Source organism: Pinus tabuliformis, chromosome 9 (assembly GCF_031772625.1).
Source record: "Pinus tabuliformis cultivar Carrire ecotype Pingquan chromosome 9, CPIR1, whole genome shotgun sequence".
In the NCBI taxonomy this organism is placed as follows: Eukaryota; Viridiplantae; Streptophyta; class Pinopsida; order Pinales; family Pinaceae; genus Pinus; species Pinus tabuliformis.
In genome coordinates, this window is record NC_142307.1 from 856,525,419 (window position 1) to 856,543,120 (window position 17,702).

A 17,702-nucleotide genomic window follows, 5' to 3' on the forward strand; every position below is an offset into this window, starting at 1 on the left:
TAGCCCAGGGAACCTCCACAGGTTCCCTAGTCCTCTGAGCCCAAGTCCAACCAGATGTAGTGTGTCCAAGTTAAACAAATATTCTCCTTCTCTCCCTTCTCTTTTCTCCACCTTCCTCCCAAAACAAAATCCTCCAAAACCACAACCACAACCAAAACCAAAACCAAGACCAAGGATCCCCTTCTCCTCTCATCATCCTTCCCCTTTTATGCCACTTTCTCCCATCCACCTCAACCACGTATGATTAATGTCATAACTATCCCTCATCCTTTCATTTTACTTTTCTTACCATATCTTCTCCCAAGTAATTTGAGAGGACATTTTGAGGATAAGATATGGATATTTAATTTGGAAATTAAATGGGGAAGACCATATTTTCTTCCAAGTAAATTTGAGAGGACATTTTGAGGATAAGATATGGATATTTGATTTGGTAATTAATTGGGGAGGACCATATATTCTTCCAAGTAAATTTGAGAGGACATTTTTTGGATAAGATATGGATACCCAATTTGGTAATTAATTGGAGAGGACCATATCTTCTTCCAAGTAAATTTGAGAGGACATTTTGGGGATAAGATATGGATATATAATTTGGTAATTAATTGGAGAGGACCATATCTTCTCCCAAGTAAATTTGAGAGGACATTTTGGGGATATGGATATTTAAATTGGAATAAATGGAAGGAGACCATATCCTATCAAAATTTAAATTTGAGAAGACAAGTTGGGAATTGAATAATAACAATAATAAAATTTATATCAGTAATAAATTTATAGTTTCACCAATGTAGGTATGTACCAATATTTCTTGATAATTATAAGTCAATATTTTCAGGTAATTTAAACACTAATAAAATTTGCATGATAAGATTAAGTAGGGCATTACATACACCCCTCCTTTAGAAAACTTCATCCCGAAGTTAGAGTTAAAAAGATACAAGGAGTTCGAAGCAGTTTGATAATAAGGCATAACAAAATAGAGAGAGAGTTATAATAGTAAAATTTGATAAGTCAGACAATGATACCACTTCCCATCAAGAGTCTCCAACTAATCTATATCTTCCTATCCTTCCTAACCTACTTCTGTTCCTACCCTATCCATCCTCTGCTGTTATATACTATGGCATCAACTATACCAATTTAACCACTGATAAAACCAATTATGGCAGAAGCGTTGACTATATCGACCTAACTTCCCGAATAGACAACTGGCAATCGTCATCACATGTCTAGGGGGGCGTGTCCATCACTGCCCTCCCACAATTCCAGGTTTGGAGGTTACACGCTGGGAAATACCTCCACCCCTCCTTTCACTAGGGTCAACACCCTAATATGGAACTGTTGTGCCATACAACAACCCCCCATTTCAAATTTTTAATCTTAGTATAAAGATGCTAAATAAGAAATAAATCCCCTTTAGGATATAAAAAGCAATAAAACCTTTTGAGTAAAATAGATTTTCCATAATTTTCATATAAAAGTCGCTTTACGAGTGTTTGGAATCGCTCATCGCAAATTGTAATTGCTTAAGACCAATGAACATTCGTTTGAAAACTTGCGATGCGATCAAAGTCATCACAAATGCCTCATCGCAAAGTTTTAAATTGAAAAATCCATTTATAAACATGCAATGTGATATAACTATCGCATTTCGCATATCAATAATTCCGAGGAATAAGTTAGGGCTTTTCGTTGAAACCTTGCAATGCAATATCGCAATCGCATATCACATCACGCCAATCCATAGGAAAACGTTGAAACAATTTCGTTGAAACTTTGCGATGCGATGTGATTATTGCAATCACATATCACATACCGCACTCCCAATAGAAATAAGTACCATATACTATGTGCACTCACGATATAAAGCTAAACCAAGTATAAAGAAAAGCATGATTCACCAAGTTTAAAACCAACCTGCCAACTCTACATGCTAGCTCATTACTTATCGCAATCGCAACAATATAAGGAATTCTTTTGGACATAGCGCTTGTGACTTTCGATTTGTGATATCCGATGGCTCTACACGTATTAAAATAATACAATCGCTAATCGCAAAATCGTAGAGTTGTGACACCTGTTTTAAAAGGACCATTTGAAAACTTGCGATGCGACATATATTAATTTGGCATTAAAGTTCACGTTATGAGGATACGACAATGCATTTAGAGGCAGTTATGGTTACAATCCTTTAAGGATTTCATCCTTTGTGATTATATACTATCTTTTGATGTGCATAGCTGATTTTAGTTTGTAATTAGTAGTATTGGCTCCTCTTAGAGTTTTTCGCCTATCACACTCCTCTTTCTTGTTTTGCAGTGTAAATCCAAAATCACGCAGGCAGTTAAGATGTCTAAGAGAACTTGAAAGGCAAAGGTTCCCCTTAAAGTGGAAGAAGGACAAGGAAAATTGGTGTTAATCTCAAATACCACTTGTTTTGGCTTTGGCAAGACCTCGTGGGAAGGCATATATACTTTTCTTGAAAATGAAGATCCGAAAGAGATAGAGGAAGAAGCAATAGCTGATGGAACTGATAAATCAGAAAACACACTCAATGATTTAGCCAGCTCTTTCCTCCATCGAATAGCGGCCCGTGCAAAGATTTTACCATATAATGATATGGTAAGATGGGTAATTGAGAGCATTAACATAATATATAGATCTTTATTCACAGCTGATGGAAGGATGTTTGGATCCTTCAAACTAGAAGATGTCAAGAGAATGTATCACCTACCAGATCCCAGCAACACTACAACAAAGCATTCCTAGAAGCTTTTTCCAAGGAGAATGACATTGAATCAGACCTTATCAAGCAATGGAGACATTTTCCTAACAAGCACAAACATGAATCATCTGGTATGTATTCCGTGGACTCCTTGGCATCTCCATATTGTTATGTTGCTGCTATGATGTGTAGACTCTTTGGAAGCCCCGATTCTGCTAGATTTTCTATTGAGATGGTTCCATTGATAGAAGCAACAATAAACTCCTTTGTCATGGACTGGGCAACTATCCTATCGGACAAAATAGCTAGTCAAATACTGGATTATAGAAAGAATAGATTTGTCACTACCCGAGTCATGCCCCCATTCCATATGAGTGCTTACATAGTTGACACAATTTGTTTTAATTCTGACTTTCCCATACTAGGTTGGAAATGGACTGTTCAGGACCCAACCCCCATTCATATTTACCATAAATACTTATGGAAGTCTGAATACAAGAATCATTTATACAAGATTTGCCATGGTTTTATTTTACCCGTCCATCAAGCCATCTTTAATAAACCTGCTCCTCAGTTGTCTGACGAGGCTAGCATTGATTTAACCTCAATCGACAGTTGGTTCAAGGAAGAGATGTTTACCTATGTTAGGGTTTTTGGTAGTATTACAGATCCTCATGTCCTTCCACTTTACATTCCAGATAAGCTTTTAGCCAGGGAGGTAGCCTACTAGATAGTAGAAAAAGGGATGACTAGAAATCTTAAAGACTCCAAGAAGTAGTTGTGGCCTGCCTTTCCTCTTCACTGCGGCACTTACTCATTACATGATTTTAAACATGCCGAGAAAGAAGCAGAAAAGACAAAGGATCTGAGTCTAGCCGTTATCCCTAAAAGACAATATGACCCAAAGAAAGTTTCTTTCAATTTCACCTCTCAGATGAAAGTTAATAAATTCTTGCATGAGGAAGATGAGTTCGATGACTTGTTTGCTTCAGCATAATTATTCTCAACAATAAGTCATTTGGCAAAATTCAAATTGAGTGCCGCGAAAATGGGCAAATTCATTGAATACAGGACACAAAGGTTACTGACAGTACCTCTGGATTTGTTAAGTACTACACCAATCATTCAACAGGCAGAACACAGTGGAGAGCAGGTAATTGAGAAGGTTTCTGAAGAAGTTGAGACAAGTGATAAGGCCAGTGAACTACTAATACTGATGTTCACATTGATCCCATATTGATTAAAGAGTGGGAGCAATTTGATCAACAGATCAAAAGTCAGAATGATCCTCAAAACATTATCACATATGCACCTCCTGAAACACAACGGCCCATTATTCCTGATATTGTGATTGAAGAGACACCCAACAAAGAAACAACTAGAAAAGAGATAGAAATAATCCCTGAAAATCCTTCAAGGGAGATTACATTGAATATCGAGGAGATTCCACCCTTGGATGTGTTTTACAGCCCAAAACACAGGGCTGTAGTCAAGAGGCAGAGGAAAAACAGGAAAATAGATCAAAAATCATCCACAGCTCCTCAATTTGAATTTATGAATGTCATATAGAAAGTTTCAGAGGTCAATCCTTCTAAGGATTTGACTAAGTTATCTCAATTTGCAGGCGCATACACAACTACTACAATTGATAAGGCAATTGAAGTGAATCAATTGATCAAAGAAAAGAATCAAAAGATTAATCAGCTTGAAGAACAGTTGGCAGGAGAGCAGCAAACAGTTAATCAGCTTGAGGAACAGTTAACAATAGAGAAATAGAAGAATGAGCAGCTCAAAGAAAAATTGAATATAGAAAAGCAGAAAATTGACCAGTAGGCCATTCAGAGACAACACCAGCTGTCTCAAGAGCTCGAGCAGCTTAAAATTACGCATCAACAAGAGATTAGGTCTAAAGAGGAGCAAATCACATAGCTAAAATTCTCCTTGGGACAATTCAAAGATTATCCCAAGGTTGAAGAGTTCAAAAAGGAAGCTTTAGAGGCAAATAAGGTTTTATCTCAATAGCTGAATCTACTCTGCCAGAAGATATCTTTTATTGATCCATTATGCATCATAACGACATCACTGATTGACCAAGAAGTTAATACCAGGTTAGAATTTGAAGATGCAGATGATAAAGTCACAAATTTTCTCTCTTGGCAAAGCACAGAAGATGGAAGAGCTGCTAACTTACCTAAAATTGAAGAGTCTCATAAAGAGATATTGTTTTCGGAATGGGAAACACAGTTGATAAAAGCAGAAAGAGCTACCTCCAGGGCCAGGGCTATAATGAATAATGTTATTGAGTTGGTAAATGATAACTTATATGGTGCCAATTTAATTTCTGATTGTTCCCCAGGAAAACTTCCAAAGGTGAAAGTTTTAGAGAAGCAATGGAAGCAAGATTTGGACACCAAGGAAGAGCGGCTTAACATAGTACAAGGTCTTAACTGGGATGCGCATTGGTCCTTTCTGGTCAAGCCGCACAACCAACAGATGACTATCAAGTGCCTTATTGATGCCATTGATCACATGATGCCCGAGCTCTCAGATGCCACATACGCAAGACAGTTACACTCCAGGATGAGTCATCCTCCAGAGATCCAAAGCATGCTCTCAATTTGTCGGTTAAAGATGCAAGAGAAATCCTAGATGCGATGAATCTCTTCAAAGCTTATCGCAATTCTATTTTTGAAATAGAATCCCATATTTTGATAAAGGCAGTTCCAACAACTATCAACAATTTTTATGGACAATTTGTTTTTAATTTTACTATAAAGACCCTTTCATGTCACTTTAGAAAGGGTCCTCAATTTGTATAAAACTAGACTTGAGAAGTTTGCACTTCTGCACTTCTTAATTTATTTTTTATAAGTCGTGGATCGAGGTTCAGACTTTTTGTGAAAGAGCTTCATAAAGACTCACATTTTTGTATCTCCTTGGAGTTTCCAGAATAAGAAGATTGAACCAGAGTGTTACTTGCATAAATGAGATTCAAATGCATTTGGTACTTCTATCACTGTTCTTTTGTCTTGTTTTATGTAATTAACATTCCATTGATTTGCTATTGTTGATGTATTCACATGTTTTCAAACAACTCTGTATTATTTCACTTCTGAATGATTTAGAATTGTTATATTATATACATATGTCAGCGATAAATATTAGTATGTTATGCGATATGCTTTCATATTACTTTGTTTAATTTCTTAAACAAAGTAATCATTATTTAAATGCATCTTTCTGTAGATAAGTAAATAATCTATATTATTATTTGTCTACTAGGAATCATCAAGAATCACATTATTATGAGATCACCCGGGTTATATAGATATATATGTATATTTTAGAGCTTATAGATTAAACCACCTATCATCTTTTTACATATTTAAAACACCCATTCATCAAATCATACTTTATTGGGAAACTAGTCCCATAATATCCAGTCGGAGCCACCATACCAAACGGATAAGGAGCTGCACTAAGGTCCGGACCGGGTGGTTATCCCCCAATGTTGGTGCTATGATTTTAGAGGCATCAACAGGACCACACTACAATGCTAGTTGGGTACTTGTCATCGAATATTCCAGTCAAGTAGTCTTGTCACATGTCATTTACATTTTACCCATGTCATAAGAGTGCATATCAAGTAGATACCAAATGTAATAGAACAATGTACATCATACCATTCATCATTGGATGCCTCGACCTTCCCCAATGGAAGAGTAGATCTTGGTTATCATATAGTTCTTTCCAATTTGCAAGTTAGTTCTCATCCATGCATATATATAACAATAAAACATATATAGATACGTGATCTTAAACATCATATTATTAAGCCTAGTATCCACGTATCAATATTGTAGTTCATACTGGAAATAAATATTACATTAGATAAATCATAATTTCACTAAGTCATTCATTAGATAAATCATATCCACTTAAGCCATACATGAAACAACAATAATTCTGATAAGTCATGCACTAGATAAATCATAACCAAGTAAGTAATACATTAGGTCATACATCAAACATTTCAATCACCAATACCTAATCCATCTAATGATTTATATAAGTAGTTTCACTTGTCCAACTAAATGCATCAATATTACATAGCATTCATAAATAAATAACATGGAACTGCAAATAGAGCCTTAACATAGGTAGCTATCTAAGTCAAAATGGACATCATAAATGGTCAAAATGAAGGTTAATTGCGACATATAGTCTTTGCATCCTCCCCTGTAGCAAATCTTGGGTTATACTTGTTCCATTGTATCTTAACTTGGTCCACCAAGTGATTCCTGAGCTATCGAACCCTATGGTATAATATGCATATTGGTTTGATCATTATGGTTCCCACGTCTGAGACCTATAATTCCCTCCAGTCGAGTTTGTGGGATTCACCAGAAACATAATGTTATAGGACAGATACATAAAAACATCATGAGTTTTATGCAAGTTGGGTGGTAGTACAAGACAATAGGACACTAGCCCAATTTTCTCTTTGATTCTAAAAGGTCCTATAAATCGAGGTGGTAAATTCATACCTTTCTCAAACTAAATAGTGTTAGGAATAACTAAAAAATAAAAATAAAAACTCGGTCCCCCACTTTAAAACTTTGATCGGTAATATGTGCATCAACATAACTCTCTTTCCTATCTTGTGCTTCCTTTAAAATTTGTTGATTCTATCTTACCTATTCCTCCATTTTTAAGACAATCCTATCATGACTATTACTTTGTCTTCCATCTTTTCGTCAAATCAATGGTATCCTACATGGCCTCCCATAGAGGGTTTGATAAGGAGGCATCCTAATTGAATTGTGGTAATTGTTATTATAGGAAAACTCTACCAGTGGTAAATACTCTTCCCACTGAGTCTAATTATCCATGACATACATTATAAGCATACCTTCTATAACATGATTTTCTCTTTCAGTCTTTCCATTTATTTATGTGCTAAGGTTTAACTAAGTCCCCAACACTAACCACAAACTTGTCGAAAATGTATATGTAAAGCGAGAGTCCCTATCAAAATGATCTTTGTGGGTAACCCATGTAGCTAGATAACTTCACCTATAAATACTCATGCCAAAATGGGAGCAGTCTCTTAGACAAGGTAGTTAGCCACCTAGAGATACCCAAAATAGAAGATGTTAAGGTTGTTTCTCCAAGAAGAGAGCAACTCATCCTTCAAGATTAGTCCATAAAAAAATATTTGCAGATAATGGTCATGACCACCTTACAAGTGGAGTGACTTCAAAGAATATGCCAAGGTAATTAGAGTCTTGTAGACAAAAAACTTAACTCCTCCAAATGGAAATAGTATAAAGATGTTAGGGAACTATCTCCCAGGATCAACCAAATTGGCCATAAATAGTAATCCCACAGAAACATGTGCCACAATTGTCCATAAAGTTGTTATAACATCCTCAGAGAAGTGGGGTGTCCTCATTCAATGTGCCAAAGTGGTTAAATACACATGTACCAACACCTCTCCTCCAAGGGATATGATAAATAGTTCACCCTAAGAGATTGTGTAATGAGGCTAGGACACTCTCCAATATAGTAATAAATAAGCTTCCCAAACCAAGAGAAACTATATGATACAATGTGAAAATAACATACCAAGTGACCAAAACCATGGGTGTCAATGTAAAAGCAAGGTCTAAATGCCTCCAAATGCATGAGAAGATGCCAAATAAGGGGAGTGATTTCCTCTATCAAGAAAATAACTACTCACAACATGCCACATCATAGCCAAACTATAAATATCCATTGGCATTCTTCTAACAAACCACAACCACTTTTCCATGTCATCAAGACATCCACCAAAAGGGGCATCAATTATGCAACAAAGGGTGGGTGTACTACTTCAAGGTTCATCAATCAAAATCATGAAACAATAATCCAAGTGAAACCCTATGAACACATGCAAACATGTTTACAAAACCAATGTTGTTAGAGAAACTACAGTGGTGTTTGGCTTCTCTTGGCATGATGAAAGGGCTTGGGCAAGGTATCAGGTAAACGGTTGTCAAAGTGGAAATTGTTAGAATGTGACAACCACTGATTAAAATAAAATGTAAAAACCAAAATTTACTGAATTAAATATTTGGTAATTTATTTAATGATATTGATTTACAAACCAGTCACAATTTATGTAACATACATAATGATGTGTACTTCAATATATCTATGAAACCCAAAATATTGAGGAGGTTGTAAGCCTGATTGTAATTATTCATCTTGGGTAATAAAATACTTTACCTGGCCCCATGAATATTTCCTTGATACACTATCATAGTTTTACCACATTTGGTGTATTATTCTCAATGATCATTATTTCTCTGCTAGTTATATTTATTGTTCAAGCTCTCTAATACCAACAAGGTTTTGATTTATACACTTCTTTAACTATAAGGTTGTTGGGAAAAACTTTTAACTTTTAAACAAGAGGCAACCCGGTAACCATCCTAGAAGCAAATCTTGTAGTCAAAAGCAACATGTGCATAGTATAGATGCAACCATTAAAGTCTTATATGATTTCATTCATGAAGACCGTTGGTCAAATTGGTTTCAATGCAAATTTAAGCACAAGGAAAAGTTTGAAAAGTTGTCATCCATAAAGCCAAGGCAATTAAGCTTACCAAAGTATTCCTAGTGATAGTAAAGGAGTTATAATCAGACTATTCATCTAACACCATGAAGAAAATCCCTGTTCAAGATACTCTTCAATGAAATGAGTTGATAACTTGGTTTATTTTTATACAGATTGGGTCTTCGCTGAAAAGGCATGTCTGCAAAGGCAGCCCCAACTCTGTTAAGTAAAACAGTAGCATGAAATGACAAAGAAATTACCAAAAAGTAGTAAGAAATAAGAGCAGTGTCCTATATCAAAAGGCATATATCAATACAGACAATCATCTGCCCCATCAAACAACTAAAGCAGGCATGGTAAATTACAACTAGACTACTCATCTAACACAATGATTAAATCCCTGTTCTCGATGTTCTTCACTGAAATGAGTGGATAACTTGGTTTGTTTCTTCAAAGATCAGGTTTTTGTGAAAAGGCAAGTGTGTCTTCAAAGGCAGCCTTAACTCTGTTAAGTAAAATAGCAAGTTGCCTATATAAATGCTTCAAGGGTAGAGAAAATAAGATGTTGTGCCAACAACAAATCAATGTAATATATTATTGAATTGAGGCTTCTGTGATCCATATCAGGTTTACGAGAGATTTTTCGCCGTAAATCACAAGATCTATCATTTGTCGACACGTTTCGAACCAACCAATGTGGTTCATCGTCAGGACAAGTTGAAGAAACATATCCAGCTTTGTATGTTAAATACTCTGAGCAGAGCCTCCAACGGCTAACTTGACCAACGACTAATTTTGACTTGGGGACCAAAGCCTTAATATATATATATATATATATATATATATATATATATATATATATATATATATATATATATATATATATATATATATATATAAAATAATTTTAATTGGTGTTTAGGTTAATACTTAGTTAAAAAGGTATTATTTAATAATTAAAAATTATAAGTTATATGTAATTTAAATGGGATTTAGTTATATGGAAGACCTTTCTTTTAATATAAATTATATGTATATATAAATATATATAAAGTAATTTTAAGATAATAGTTATTTATACTTGTAGCTTCCGAAAAAAGAGCTGAAGGAGAGGATCGACGATGGAGGCAACCAGAATCATTGAGCAGCTCGTTGAAGAGCAGATCTCCAAATTCAGGAAGGCTTTCAGCTTTTTTGACAAGGATGGGGACGCCGACAAGATCGAGTCGGAGGAAGCTCGAAAACAACGATTGGAGAAGCGCATGGAGGATCTCGGGCTGACAAAGCTCCGCGAAGGCATTCAGGCGGTGGCTTCTGCTTCCAAATCGCAGACGCGGCAGGTGGTGAAACCCCGGCGAATGAAAGAAGAAGAAGGGCTGCTTCTGGAGCGGCAGTGTTCGTCGCGTGTTTCACGTCTCCCCACTCCCATTTACCGTGAAGTTGATGACTTTTCGACCCAGATCTTGGAAGCTGTGGGCGTGGATTTCATAGACGAGAGTGAGGCTCTGACGCTGGCAGATAACCCTAGATCTGCTATCGATCCGCCAGATCTGGTTTACAATCCAGTAAATCGGGGCTTGAATAAGGTAGATCCGACATGTAGCTTTGCGGCTCGGGAGAATAACTTGGCTAGGGTTTCTGATCTTCTCAGCACCGCGGCAGCGCAATATCATGGGCAGCTAGAACAGCCAGAACCCAGGCAACAGGTAACATCAACTTGTTTTCAGATTTTTATTAAACCCCCTATGGGGAAAACTAGTCTAGTATGGGTACATGCAGAAAGCACCATTATGCAGCTGAAGCAGCAAATATGGGCATTGATGGGATACCCTGTTCAGATCCAACATTTGGTCAGTGGTAGGTGGTCCCTTCAGGATAGCAGAACCCTGAAAAACTATGATATTAGCCCAGAAACAACCATTGCTTTAAACCTTAGGCTGAGAGGAGGGGCTCCGAACCAGGGACATCCAAGCTCCTCAGGAGGAGACAAGGGGAAAAAGGCAGCATCTCAGCATCAACCCAAGGGAGGCTCCTCTTACAAAAACATATTATAGGGTAACAGAGATCCAGGGTCCCCTCCAGATCAAGGTGGATATACACCTAGGCCATACATAGTAGATCAGCTAGGGCAAACCCCAGCCCTCAACTTTGATTCTACAGGACTTGAAGATTTCATTAAGTCATATGAAACGCAGGCCCTAATCTGCCGATTTAACAGTTTTTGGCCAAAGCTAATGGATCTATTTCACTGGATATTCACCAATTGGACCATGGAATGTGATATACATTTATGCTCCAAGGGGTTTTTCATTGTTAAATTCGCATCCACGAAAGTCAGAGATACAATCATCAGTGCCGGGTCTTGGTTTTGGGGAACATCAGGTCTTTTTATGACCCCATGGTTTCCAGATTTTGATCCAAACAAAATGACTGTCTCCAAAATGCCGGTCTGGGTCCGCCTATATAACCTTCCCCTTTACTTTTGGAGTGAACGAGTTTTGGAAGGAATTGGGAACAACATAGGGAAATACATCAAAACAGATTTGGAAAGGACTGATGAGAGGATCTACACCTTTGCACGTATTTGCGTGGAAGTAGATCTAAGTAAAGGATTGCCGGAAAGTATAAGGCTGGTATACAACAACAAAACTGGCTGCAAGGACTAGACTACGAAAACACTGCTTTCAGATGCAGGAACTGTAGGCTGACATGACACTTGCAAAGTACATGCCCAGAAGCCAAGAAAGCAAACAGTAAAAAGAAGCAGAAAGGGAAGCAGAGGAAATGATGGTAATTTCCCCCTCCTGACTCAGAGGACGACGAATCAGAAGCACAGGAGGAAGTCACCCCCACAGAGAATTCTGAGCCTTCCCAAGGAAAGGAGACCCAAAAGGAAAACATATCAGCCAATAAGGTTTCACAGCTCCATTAAAATCAGACAGAGAAGACAAGCGAGGATCTGAGTATGGGAGGGATCAAACGGCATCACCCCTCAGATACGTCAGACTCAGACAAGGATACAGCTCCACAGAAAGCAGAAACATAGTTAGTCCTAGCTTCGATCAAGCCCACTCAAGGAGAGTGGCGCAAGGTCGAAAAGAAGAAGGGGAGAAAAACTTGAGGTGTGAGTCCTCTACTCACTACCGGGAACCAGTTTTTCTGTCCTTTCCTCCTTTCTTTTTTCTTTTCTTTCATTCTTTCTAAAATGCACGATAGCCTCGCTACGTTGCATGGTGTGCGAAAGCACTCGAGCCCAATGGGAAACTTATGGAAATGCTTCAATGCATATGCTTTGTGTAACTTTTCATTTTTTAAATAAAAGGTTACCGCTTTTTTCCTGTGGAAAAAGATAATAGTTAGTTAGAATAAATATATATTAGAACGAGAAAATAATAATAAATTAAATAAATAACTTAAAAAAATAAATAATAATAATAATAATAATAAAATAAAAATAAATAAATAAATTTAATTAAGGACGTAGCTGGTAATTAATTTCATATAGTCAAACAGTTGAAAAAAATAAAATAAAAATAAATTAATTAATTAATTAAAAAAAGTACAAGAAATCTGATTACACATTTAGAGGCAATGGACAACATGAAGAAGCAGAGCAGGAACGGAACACGTGATACCTGGACATGAAACGAAACAATCTGTCACATGACTCCTATTTTTGGCAGTTGCGTGACTTTGATGTTGCAAGCACTTTTTGGGACTTCTTGTCCAAAGCAGGCCATAGAACCATTACAAAAAGAAGCATTCATGTATATCACTTCAATGCAAACCTCCTTTACTGGGATCCTCTAGGAAAATAAAACAACATTAGAAGGAAAAATAGTGCACATAAAAAGTCATATTGAAGCAGTTGACGAGCTCCCACATCTATCCTAAATCATTTTCATTGAAACATGCTCACTCGTGGTTTCCTTAACAATGGCTAACCTTCCAGATTTCTCTCCACTGTAAATATCCTGCAGAACTGAGGAGGACTCTGCATTTGAATTAACATATTCTTCCAAGAAACATTTTTCTGACAGATGAAAAATAATTTGAATTCTAAGTCTTCTTTTCAACTTTTTAACTTGCATGGATTTCAATGCCTCCAACACTCTATAGCGAGGAATCAACCTTGTCTCCAAGCTGTATGCAAATAGTTTTGGATACTTCACAAGGTTAGCCGATGGAAGCCCCACAATTTTAAGCAGAAAATCTAAATTACGCTTTATTTTTTTCTTCTGAAAGGTCAAGAATCAATGGCCTTTTCCTTAATAATTTCGAAATTTGTTTTTCAGAGAAACCTAAATTGCTAAAAAATCGTTGTTTTCGACCTAAGTTTTCTTTTCCTGTTATCAAAATTGAACGCAAGCCCCATGAAAACATTTTTGATCCCTTCTTTAACCCGATATCCTCAGCAAGTTTAAATGATTCCACAACCTTTTCCTCTGACACGACGATCAAGCCAGGCTGCCTTGCCAGTAAGTGTGACAATGCTTCGCCCTCAAAGCCCAGTTTTTGCAACAGAGAAATTCCAGATTTCATCCTCCCCTCGCTGGAATTGAAAGTCCTTGCACTAGTTTGAACAAGTTTGGTGATATCCTTTTCCTTCATGAAATTCTTCAAAAGACTGAGCTTAGACTTCAAGTTTCTTTCAGAGTTATAATAGAGAAAGGCAGGGTTGGAAAGGACCACCTTCCGAAACTGGGCCGGGGTTGTCAAACCACAACCATTTAACAACTCCAGAACTTCATCCATATTCTGGACCGATGTTCGATGAAGAAAATGCTTGTAATGCCTGAAGGCTTTTGTAATTTCTTCGTTGGTTAGACCACATTTGTTGATTAAAAATTCTCTGGCAACACCCTCATTAGGTGGAGGTAAGGAAGGGGTTGTTGCTTCTATGTAGAAATAGGCAGATCTTATGTGGGATTTTCCATTGAATGGAGGAAGTCAAAAAAATACCTAGCCAATAACAATCGGGCATTGTTCTTTCTGAGTCGTTTCCACATTATTTGGATAGACATGGTTCGTGCAATAGAAAAGGGAAAAATATAACTCTGCTCTGTGTAAAATCAGAAAGAGAAATAACAAATACCTGGAGTACATGGGAAGAACAGTTGATGCCTGTAGTGAGTCAATTTGAGCGATGGTCACATTCCTAAAAGTTGGTAGTATGATAGATTTTAGAAGAATTGTTAAGCTACCCCACAACAATGATAAATCAAGCATTCACTTCAATGACAGGCATGGTTCTTGTCACGTGGAATCATACGTCTAAGTATTTTAGAGAAACTGTAGCAGGATGTTATGAGTTCATACCTCTAGCTCATATCCCAGTGCTTGCAAAGCCTTCGCAACACTAAGTAGCAGCGCGAGGCCAGGTCTCCTGGAAGTTCGGCACAAACCAATTGCAAATGAGGAGGTCTAATAGGAATCCATCTTCTATTCTGTAAGCTTGTAAGATTCATTTCAACATTTTTATCTCTGAATTTCTGTAAGAGTTTGTGCGACATGAATCTGATAGTCTCGGCAATATCCGACTTGTGAAATGTTGCCAAATTTGGCTTTTGTTCCAAAGTAGCGCGATAATATCCGGAAGAGACCTCAGAATTATGCATAAATTGTTATCAAAGATTTAATGCTCAAGAAGGTATTGTCCTATTCTTGATTGCCCTCAAATTAAACCACAATAACATGCCCTCAAACTATGCCTCGTTACATGCGAGATAATGTTAATAGTCAAAAGGGTCAAATGAACAAAAACTGCGTTTAGGGGAATGTTTAACATATAAAACTGGGATAAGATAATCATGTAGAAAATAGAGCCCCCCCCTTCCCAGTCAATTTTTTTTCATAAAGCCAATAGAAAATTTCCCTGAATGTTGCCATTGCTGAAATTACAACATTGAGTTGCGAATATGGTTTTCAAGCTCCAATATGGTAATGGAAGTGGGGATTTTTCTAAAATGAAAAAAAAATCATAAAATAGTTCTTCATTGCTAAAAGTAAGATTTTTCTTTGTTAGGTTACAACACAAATCCTAGACTAAAGGCAGGGACAAAATCCACTATAGAAGAATACAATATCCGAGATTCATAAAATTAATAGATTTAACAGGCTGAATAACCCTCTAAAAAGCAGCCAGTCTCGAAATCAACATTGCAAATCAACAAACTTCATTATAAATCCATATACTTCTAGATTTCGCATGACAAAATATAAAACTGCCATTCATTGCCAACTCTGAATACTCAATGGAAACGCTAAGCTAGTTTGGTAATCAAAAGCCGCTAACATGACATAGAGGGGTGCAGGGGGTTAAATAAAATTAAAAACTTCAAAAAAGGAAATTGAATGGCCATGGGTCAAACTTTCGCCATTTTTTAAGGCCGAAAACTAGCGATCAATAAACAATTCTTGGATAAAGTTGAATGGTAGGATTAAATTAACCAAACTAAAACCCCAAATATGCAAAACTGAAGAGAAGAGAACAGATTTTGTTTTAACCGGCCAAAAAGTGCTTCTTGGAAAGATAGAAAGGGAATTAAAAATTTTACCTGGAACACAGCATTGGCCTAAACAATTGCGGCCACAGCCAAGCCCTTTGGAGCCCTCCTGGTAGTTAGATAGAATAGTGGGACACCTCTTTATGGTCAACATGGTTGTGGTTAATATGAGCGACTAATTAACAACTAAATTAAAATAAACAACCTCTACCTCTCCCAAATTATTTCTTCTTTGCTCAAAAGAAATGGATGGGCGGGTAGTAAAGGGTTTGGTCACGACCACCTCCTGCAAGAAAGAGGAGATCTGAGGGACTACCGCCTTCGAAGGCCAAGGCTCCTCTCCCACTGTGCAGGGACGAGGTACTCTCTAGTGCACCACAAGCGTTCTTGCTCATGTAATCATGGGGATGGAACCCCAAAATACTTTTAATAGCCGTGTTGTCACAACTTTACAGACCTAGCTTTCCCTTCTTGAATGGCCTTATTTCCGTCTCCTGGTGCGAGTCCCCATGATGGTATCCCCCCAAATTTCGTCCACAACTACACCAGATTCAATCCCTTCCCCTATCTTCACAAACTATGAATCTATATTTCTTTCCATCAAGAAAGTAAACTCCGCAATTCAGGAGACCCTAATTTCGAATCTCGTAAAGACGCAAGTAACAAATTCAAATTCAGATGACAATACGTTTATGCCTGAAAATATGTGCAAGTCTGAATGCCTTCAAAATATCAGCTATTAGTTGAGTAAGAAAATGTATATATTAATGTAGAAAAAAGGAATTAATTCATTATGATTAAGTCGGCCGGTTTGGCTCCAAATTTTGAATTTGAAATTGCAAAATTCATTTATTTAATTATTATTTGTTTATTTATATTTATTTTTTATTTTTATTTTTATTTTATAGTAGGTAGGTTTCAAGGTCCAAATTTTGAACCTGGCCTCTGATACCATGTGTGAAGCTCCCTCCTAAGATCCTCTAACTAAAAACTAGATTTCTCTAATTTTAAACACAATAAGATGAGAAATAACTTATTTATATCTAAACATTTATTTGATGATAATATACCATTAAAATTTATTTATCACAATCAAATAAGTAAGAATTTAATTGAAACCATTTACATAAGTAATCAATAAACGAAGGAATACATGTTCAAATAGCTTAGTTGAGATGCTCCTGTGCTCCTGACTCTGTTGGGATGCTCCTCTTGACTACCCGATTGGATTTTCCTCCCAGCCAACTAGGAAGTATTTCCTAGCCCAATGAACCTCCACAGGTTCCCTAGCCCTCCGAGCCCAAGTCCAACAAGATGTAGTGTGTCAAAGTTAAACAAATACTCTCCTTCTCTCCCTTCTCTTTTATCCACCTTCCTCCCAAAAAAAAATCCTCTAAAACCACAACCAAAACCAAAACCAAGACCAAGGATCCCCTTCTCCTCTCATCATCCTTCCCCTTTTATGCCTCTTTCTCCCATCCATCTCAACCACCTATCATTAATGTCATAACTACCCCCTCATCCTTTCATTTTACTTTTCTTACCATATCTTCTCCCAAGTAACTTTGAGAGGACATTTTGAGGATAAGATATGGATATTTAATTTGGAAATTAATTGGAGAATACCATATCTTCTTCCAAATAAATTTGAGAGGACATTTTGGGGATAAGATATGGATATTTAATTTGGTAATTAATTGGGGAGGACCATATCTTCTTCCGAGTAAATTTGAGAGGACATTTTTGGGATAAGATAAGAATATTTAATTTGGTAATTAATTGGGGAGGACCCTATTTTCTTCCAAGTAAATTTGAGAGGACATTTTGGGGATAAGTTATGGATATATAATTTGGTAATTAATTGGGG

At 36.9% G+C, this 17,702-nt stretch overlaps 1 pseudogene; it reads right to left on the bottom strand.

Annotated features, from left to right (window-relative positions):
* Window positions 1–13,259: 13,259 nt before the first annotated feature.
* LOC149151484 (transcription termination factor MTERF8, chloroplastic-like) lies at window positions 13,260–14,353 on the bottom strand (annotated as a pseudogene).
* Window positions 14,354–17,702: the final 3,349 nt, after the last annotated feature.